Source organism: Fulmarus glacialis, unplaced genomic scaffold (genome assembly GCF_000690835.1).
Source record: "Fulmarus glacialis isolate BGI_N327 unplaced genomic scaffold, ASM69083v1 scaffold12746, whole genome shotgun sequence".
Classification (NCBI taxonomy): domain Eukaryota; kingdom Metazoa; phylum Chordata; class Aves; order Procellariiformes; family Procellariidae; genus Fulmarus; species Fulmarus glacialis.
This window is the reverse complement of record NW_009217562.1, coordinates 1-8,771: the sequence shown is the minus strand read 5'-3', so window position 1 is coordinate 8,771 and position 8,771 is coordinate 1. Positions and strand designations below refer to the sequence as shown.

Below are 8,771 nucleotides of genomic sequence, written 5' to 3'. Positions count from 1 at the left end.
CAAAATAAGCATATGGGTAGTGGTGGTGAGAATGATAATCTGTAATTAGTTGTGCAGTTCACAACCACAGGAATTTCATTTGTGGCCAAAAATTTAGGGAGAGTAAAAATTATTTATATGGATTTAAGAATTTTCAAAGTTAAGATAGTTAATGCTAAAAAAAAAGGACAGATATCCCATCTTGCATCTCATGATTTAAACCAATTTCCACCTGATAGAAAAGCAGATGGGATAGAAAGTAGGCTGCAAATTACCCACCGGCTTGTTATGAAAGCTGTTTTTCATCTTTGCCTGAAAACAGCCACCATCAGGGACAAGATTTTCAATTAAACAGGTAACAATTTCTGCATCCCCTGTGCCTTCCCTCCCACACTCAGAAAATACATCCAAAAGTGGGAGCTAAATAGAGCAAAGCCCTTCGATACCCTGTCTTCTATGTGTTTTGTATAAATAGCAACTTGTGTATATAATGGGAAGGCTTGTGTGGTTTTTTTGTTTGATTTTACCTTGTGCTGTTACTATAAAAATATTTGCCGGAGCAGTGTAATAGAGAATAGACTGATGAGATTTGAGGTAAGAATGTTGCAGTTCAATTTTTAGCATTAACCTGGACAGTCATAGATAGAGGTGAGAGTCTGTCTCCACAGAATTCCCTTTTGCAAACTCTACAGCGCACAAGCCAAGAAGTAACATACTCCTCCAGTTACACTCATCTTGTTAAAGAAAATAGTTATAACAATTATCTACTATTTATTTACTTAAACATTGTTCAACATTTGACTTTTTCTAATGGAGCAGAACTTCTAAAAGAAAAAATATGTTTGGCCAAGCAGTTTTGTTTAGTTTTTTTTCTGTGCCTTTTTCTAAATAAATACCCCACCACAGTTTTCATTGGCACAATATGACCAAATGTATTTTAGTTCCTTTAACAATATGAAGCAGTTATAGAAGTTCTGGAGTTTCTAGCTTTAAAAAAATCTATACAAAGGCTTTACTTTAAAATATTGAAATGGAATGAAATAGATTCCAGTATGGTCAACTGAAAAATTAGTTTGTGAAGTTCTACTGCATAGTAAGGTGACCCATAAAATAAATGGTTTTGAAATTTTGCTCATACAAAAGAAACTATATACTTTTAAATAAATAAAAGCTACTATATACATTATACTGTACATTTAAATGAGAGATGACGTGAAATGGAATAAATTTAGGACTGCCTTTTCATCAGCAAGGCTCATATCTTGACTTTATTACAATTCTAAATAAAACCCTCTGCATTAGATTATTTTTTTTTTATTCTAGTGGCAGCCACATGAACGCACCACCATATTCCTGTATTTTTTTAAAATAACATTGGAACTGTCATCAAAGTAGAGCACGGAGATTGCATTCAGTTTTGTTGGTGCACAGCATGGCTTTGGTACATGATCGGGGAACATCAAATGAACCTGAAAGACAGATAAATATATAGCTCATATATCAAACAGAGAGGTACAAGGACAATGTCAGTGCAAAACATGTCTTTGCAATTCAGAGAGTGCTGCGGTCGCAGATTTTCCTCGGTTAGCAACTTTAAAGCACAGCTTACCTCCAGAACGTTGCTCTGATTTCAATCGCGTGGGCAGAGCTATACAATAATAGCAGATGGAGAGATAAATGAGGAGGAGCGGCCAAGACAGAAAGTTGGTTTTCAGATGAAATTTAGAAAAGAGTTGGAGTTAGGCAGCTGCTGAGGAAAACACTTAAACATATTGTCAGTACCATCTCTGCTGAGGACAGTGCTTAACATGAAGCACAGGCTCAAGTCCCAGGTCTCACCGGGACCCCGGCATGTGCTAAAATGCTTTCCTGTGTCAGGGTCTCAGCGTGGAGGAGTCTGCTGCAGGCAGCAAAGGCTGTGCAGGCAAAGGCTCATACTGAAACTGTTTTCAGCCTATGAAACAGTAAGATGTGGGTTCTCAGACAGCATGAGTGCATTTTAAGGTCTTATCTAGGTATCCGTGGATCCAATTCTACTTCCACTGAAGTCAAAATCAATTCATAAGGTGGGTGCCAGCTGGACAGAAAGTTTGGGGAACGGGCTGAGGCAGAGAAGGCTTTATGTTCACTAGGCTGAAATATATCAATGAAAGGTTAAAGAGAAGGAAAAGAGTTTTGAACAGCATCCCAGAATGAACAAGATCTAGTGGAAATATCTAAAAATGGGGGAAATACAAGTTCTTTGTACTTGAAAGAAGGTTGGATGTAATATTCTACACATGCTGAAGGGTTGGAAACTGGGGAGGCCAGAAAAGAGGGAGTTGTAATAGAGAGGGCAAGAGATTATTAAGGCATGGATAAAGACTTCAGCAGTAATAGGTTTCATTTGTATGTTAAGTCTTTGTAAATCTGTTAGAGCCATCTGTCTTGCAGTGATATAAACCCAGAGCCTTTGCCAGACAACAGAGAACGGTCTATCAGGAAACGATTTTTACATAACTGTTACCATGAGAAGGTCTTTTGGAATGAGCAATAATAAATCCTGAAGTAGCAGTTTAGTAAGGGTTTAGACACACATTTAAAAACAGTTTAACAAATGAATAGCAAAGCACTGGAGAAAAGAATGATTGTGCCTTGTCTAGGCAGATGTTTGCCCTGCCATAACTCCTGGTCCCACTAGCCCCTACCATCCCAGCTGGGATCTCCATGGTCCTGCTAGCCCCGCACGACAGTGATGCTCACAGCCTTTTCAAGAGTGAGCCTGGAAGTCAGTGCGAGTCAACGTGCTGATCCAGTGACTCGCATGACCAGGAGGTCAACACTGCTCCAACGCTTGTTCTGAGGGCGATGGGAAGCGAGAGAGTAGAAGAAAGCTTATATAATTCATTACATGTCTTGTATTTATATGCATCTGTACCATCTGTCTGCCTAAGTTCAGTCTCAGAAAAAGAAGAGAGAGAGAGGTACTGGCCCAGCATTTCTCCTTTTCTTGTTACAAAAGAAAAAAAAAAGAGTCAGTAAAATTTGGAGGGGTACCAAGGAACAATCACTTCCCAACCCAACGAGTGAGCTTTTTTTAGAATGGTGTAATCAGTATGGCTGGGAGATGATTACATTTGGATTAGGGTGGGGTGTATGAATAATTGTTTCCCAAGCCATCCCCATGTGCACACCTTGTGTAAATCTGAATTTTGTATAATTTAAACCAGAAAGCATTCAACTACTGTTATCTCATCTAATTTATGTGCAGTTAAAATTTAATTAGCCTCATGATTTTTTGGCTGCACAACTGAATGCATGTACAGTACATGCAGAGGGAGACACACAATTCCAAAAAGGCCATAAAAAGGAGGGAAAATTTAAGTATCCAATTTAAAAAATAGGACAAACTACACAATTTTCTTAACAATGGGAAATTAACCATCTTTGGAAAGGATAGACACACAAAAGAAAGTAGCACTGGGCCACTTCTTATTTAACAGTCCATAATTGTAGGAGGGAACTCTAACCTGGTCTCACTGATATTGGCAACTTTTCTGGACAATGTTTGCATAATGCTAAACTATTGCTTTGCTGACCTATTTCTTTCCAGCTCAGGACTGCATATACACTGTTCTTCATCATCTCCTAGGCACATTGCTATATTCCTTGCCAATTGGCATTTGCTGTTCCCTTTCACCTGAACCCCTTACCACACTTCTATTTATTTCCAGCCTCTGACATTTTCCCTTCTTTTTGTAAATCTTGCTGACTCGAATTCTGGTATAGAGGAATAATGTTGCATTGGTGGCTGGACTTGGAGAAGGTGCATAAATGAAAAGTTGAATGGAAAGGAAAAGGTCTCGGCACATGCTGAGGTTTTAAAAATGTCCCTCTCATGTAGAAATACTTGGCAATTTTCACAGCAGAATTTGTTTTGTATCAGAAAGAAATCAGACTTCGTTTGTTTGTTTCTGGGTTTTTTTGGTGTGGGGTTTTGGTTTTGTCGGGTTTTTTTCCCCGGGAGGGTAATAGCTGCACTTATTTCTGAAGGGGGAAAGGTTTTTCAGGCACAGATTTTTTAAGTCAAAATCAAAGAAAAAATCACCATCCATGGACAGACTCATCAGCATAGTCTGATGGTCAGGATACTTTCCTATCATCAGTTTAAATTAGAGGGAGCCTTAAACCCATGTTTCTTTAATTGCAGTCGAGTGCCTTGACCTTTCCAGAAACTAATTAGGGATGGCAACCCTCTCCTGTTCTGATTTCATACTCCCACTGCCTCCTCGTGTATTACCTCTCATTCCCCTGCTTCTTAATCATTCTGCTAATACCGATGCTGTTCAGAGCCAGTTCTTCAGCTGGCACAGGTGAAAAATCATGACCAGACATCAAACTTGCAGAATTACATAGTCTAAAAGTCTAAAGGCCTTGATTTCTATAGGTGCTGTGTTTTCCAAACTGTAGTTGAATGCTGCTGGGGTAGAGGAGACGTAGCGAGCTGCTTCATCTAAGATCATCTTTTTGGCTGATCGAGTTGATGCACAGGACTAACATAAAAAACTAGCAGAGGCAGAAAGCTGGCTGCAAATCCCCTTTTACAAGTACCAAGCAGAGCAACAGATCCAAACACACTTATTTATAAATTGCATTTGTTAGCCAGGCATGACTGAACACAATTTCTTACATGCAAATGCATCTGCTTGCAAAGCTTCACATTAAATTACGATTTAAGCATCTTTGCCAACAGTTGACAACAGAGGTCCACAGAATGGCCAAGTGTCAACGTTTCTGGAAGGTATAGCATGTAGATGTTAACATGGAGCTTCAATAAGCTGCAGAAAACTTTTGGAAGTGGGACCAGGGGGCCTCTTTGGTTCCCGTCTACACAATTGTCCAGTAATATGACACAGTCTTCTCATGTGTTATTGCATTTGAAATGGAAGGGAAACCTACCACACAGGCCACTCTGGACAGTTCATCCTCCCTCCAGTGTAATCATCAAAGCACGTCTTGAAATGGGTTATCATTTACCCAGAAATAATCAAAATCCAATAGTAGTAAACAGAAAGGAAGAGACAGCCCCGGGGACAAGACACTTAAACTGCAAAATAGGCAACTACAACATAGGCAGAGGCATACCAGAGTCTGAACAATGGCGTGGTTTGTTGCGTTCATGTGGGCATTGAGGGGGAAAGAACACTCTCCGTCGCAGTAAAACGCAGCATAGCCCTCTGGTGCAATAATCCAATCCTAAAACAAGAACAAATAAACCCACTCAATTTTTTTTTCTTACTCAGAAAATTTAAAACTGTATCAAAGTAAGACTTGTCAGAGGACAAAATGAATTTCAGAATGTGGCATGTTAAATTACTTTTTTTGCCAAAAGAAAAAGAAGTATTTGCTTTGTTCATGCAAAACTCAGATGAAAATTAAATTAAACTTAGAAATCTGTACTGAATACCAACTAATGAAGCTATAAGGGGAATTAAAGGTCCAAATATGTTTGTCAGAATACTTTTCTTCCCAGAAAATCCTGAGCACTTCTTGGTGCAACAAAAGTAATTAAAATGCATCCTCTTTCTTCATACTCAATACCATTAATTGTATTATTGTGTGAGACTGAGGGTTGCCAGAGATTACTTGTTGGAATGTCGCTGAATCATGCATTTTTAGTATTTCTAGCAACAGAGCATGGGGAAAAGACCACAAGGGGAAAAATATCTTAAAATGTTAATGAAAGCTATGTGTTTAGTTGGCTGAATTCCTCCTTTGCCAGGCAAAGGTAATGGAGGCCTTGTGGGAAGGGCAGAGAGGATCAAGTACCTACATCTTGTGTTTTGTTTCTTTTTATCTCATTTCACTATGACTTTCACTGATCAAATATTGTACAGTGTAGCTTTGGCTTTCCAACTGAAACTTTGAATTCTTCAAGTATTTTTTGTGAAAAAAACAGGTTTTTTTCTCTTTGACCTCCTTGAATGACTGATCTGAAAGCCTTGGACATCTTGGGGCATACCAGGATTTACTGCTTCAAAAAATGAAAGTGGGAACTTCACCAGACTGCCACGATTTCTCAATGGATAGTGGATTAGCAACTTCATCCATGCTAACTTCAGTTCCCTCATGATCCACGGATGGATCTCATTGAGTCCCATGGACTTGTGCACCTTCAGATTCCTTAGATGGTCTCAAACCTGATCTTCTCCTACAGTGGGCAGCTCTTCATTCTCCCAGCTCCTGCCTTTGCCTTCTGCGGCTTGGGCAGTGAGGCTTGAGCACTTGCTGGTGAAGACCGAGGCAAAAAAGTCATTGAGCACCTCTGCCTTCTCCAAACCCCGGGTAACCAGGTCTCCCGTTTCCTTCTGGAGAGGGCCCACATTTTCCCTAGTCTTCCTTTTATCCCCAACGTACCTACAGAAGCTTTTCTTGTTGCCCTTGATGTCCCTGGCCAGATTTAATTCTATCAGGACTTTAGCTTTCCTAACCTGATCCCTGGCTGCTCGGACAATTTCTCTGTATTCCTCCCAGGCTCCCTGTCCTTGCTTCCACCCTCTGTAGCCTTCCTTTTTGTGTTTGAGTGTGTCCAGGAGCTCCTTGTTCATCCAGGCAGGCCTCCTGGTGTTTTTGCCCGACTTCCTCTTTGTTGGGATGCATCGCTCCTGAGCTTGGAGGAGGTGATCTTGAATATTAACCAGCTTTCCTGGGCCCCTCTTCCCTCCAGGCATTTATCTCATGGTACTCTACCAAGCAGATCCCTGAAGAGGCCAAAGTCTGCCCTCCTGAAGTCCAGGGTAGTGAGCTTGCTGTGCACCCTCCTTGGTTTTATTTACTGCAGATCTATTCATATCTTGAGTAATAGTTCAGATTTATCTCTATGTGAATGAATCCAGATCGTAAAGCCATTAATGTATGCAAAATCTTTGAGAGAACAGCAGCCAAAAAAGGTAAAGCGATAGTGATAGGGGTTCATTACAAAATGCATTTAAAGAATTTGTCTCTCATCAGTGAAATACCAATTACCATGAAGAAAACAGACTGTAAATAATGGGGGACTGTAAAATAGATTGTCCCAATTTGAACTGATAGGAAACAGCATTTATAATCATACCTGCCATCCTAAGTCTCGGAAACTCACGTAAAGTTCATGTTTCTTACATGCTTGCTTTTGTTCGCTTGTGTTATAATCTACAGGAAGAAAATAATAATACGTTGTTTAGAAGCATTGCTAGAACTAACAAGATTTAGCTATTTTTGAGCTCCTGACCAAACTGTGCAAAGGAAAGGAACAAGCATGCTGTCATTTATATTCCTAGGGTTGGTCTTAAAGGCAGTGTAAACTTGGAAATGCAGAATCAGCAGTGTCAGCCTGACACAATTTGTGTACACAGACAAAACAATGCATTCAGCATTAGGGGAAACAGGTTTACAAGATGTCTGTTTGCTGGCTAGCTAGGTAACAACTCTGATAATATGCACACACGTAATCAAAGGAGGACAAGTGAGAACCTGATCCAAGATATGGGGAAGTCATCTGTATGTTGGCACAGGTTTAATCGCCAGGTAAAGAAAGTAGCCCAATTGAAAAGATAAATTAACAATGATAAAAATTGTCCCGAAACAACAGAATTCCCAAAAGTCTGCTATTTAAACCTTAGCACATTTTGTACTCCTTCATTTTTTAACATATTTTCTGGAAATATTCACCACTTGATGATCTTTAGTTGGTAATACCAATGTAAACAAGTAGGCTAACAGATGCTTTTTAAAGGCCTGAATGTTTCTGCACTGTCAGAGATGTGTCAGGATAGAAGGACACGGAGAACCTTCCATACATGCTTCTCCAGGACAATCTTAATCCTAGAGAAAATCTAGTACTTGTTCCTTATTTCCCCTGAGTAACAGGAAAGGAAGGGAATAGGGTCATGCCTTCACCACATTAGCACCCCAGAGTTGGTTTATAGTGGTATTCAAGTGATGCCATCAGCGAGGCATGTGATGGAGCAGGGAGGACAGGATGTCTCCTCTGGTTCCATTTCAAGAATGCTTAAAGTGGCTTTTTTGGACAAAAATAACCATTCTGGCAGAAAAAAAAAAGTCGGCTGAAATTCACAACAATAAAAAAAACCAAAACAAAACAAGGAAGACTGAAAAAGGAACAAAATCTTCATTTTCAGGAACAGATTTTTTTTTTTTAGGAACAGTTTTTTAACATTAAAAGACTTGAGACTGGGTTGGGACGGTCTCTGTTGAAAAATTCCTCGAAAATTAAGAGAGGGGACTTTTTCACATAAAATGAAAGGAAGGAAGTTCTACAGTCTGTGAGATAACCCATTGTAGTGCTTCACTATCCTTGCAGAAAACTCTTCCAAATAGCTGGCCTAAAGGAGTTTTTCTGCAAATTTACCAACACTTTCTTATCAGCTGTCCTGATCTGTGTTATCATTGCTTCTCTGGGTTTTCTTCAGTTTCTCTGTGTCTTTCTGAAGATGTGATGGCCAAAACTGAACACAGTGCCAAATAAAGTAAAGTAATTATTTCCCACAATTTTGGATTATTTTCTAGTAGTTTATCTCAGAATAAGGGCTTTGCAGCAAAACCACACTGTCAAATGATCAGCTTCAGGTTCTTTTTTTATATACTCCTGCCTAGTTACCTTAGGATTATGTTGTATTTATGCAAATCAGTAAATAAAGAACAGGTTGGGGGTGAAGATGTTGATGAGAACTGCAGCATGATGGGGCTGTAGCAACCATGATACGGTGTAGTTAAAAGGTTCTGAGGGAATCATAGAATCATTTAGGTTGGAA

At 39.6% G+C, this 8,771-nt stretch overlaps 1 long non-coding RNA gene across 1 annotated transcript; it reads right to left on the bottom strand.

Annotated features, from left to right (window-relative positions):
* Positions 1-826: 826 nt before the first annotated feature.
* On the bottom strand, positions 827-7,150 carry LOC104078182. The gene is made up of 3 exons (XR_683533.1): positions 7,073-7,150; positions 5,104-5,214; positions 827-1,448 (listed from the first exon to the last, which is right to left on the bottom strand). It is a non-coding gene; the product is annotated as an uncharacterized LOC104078182 (long non-coding RNA).
* Between the last annotated feature and the right edge of the window lie 1,621 nt (positions 7,151-8,771).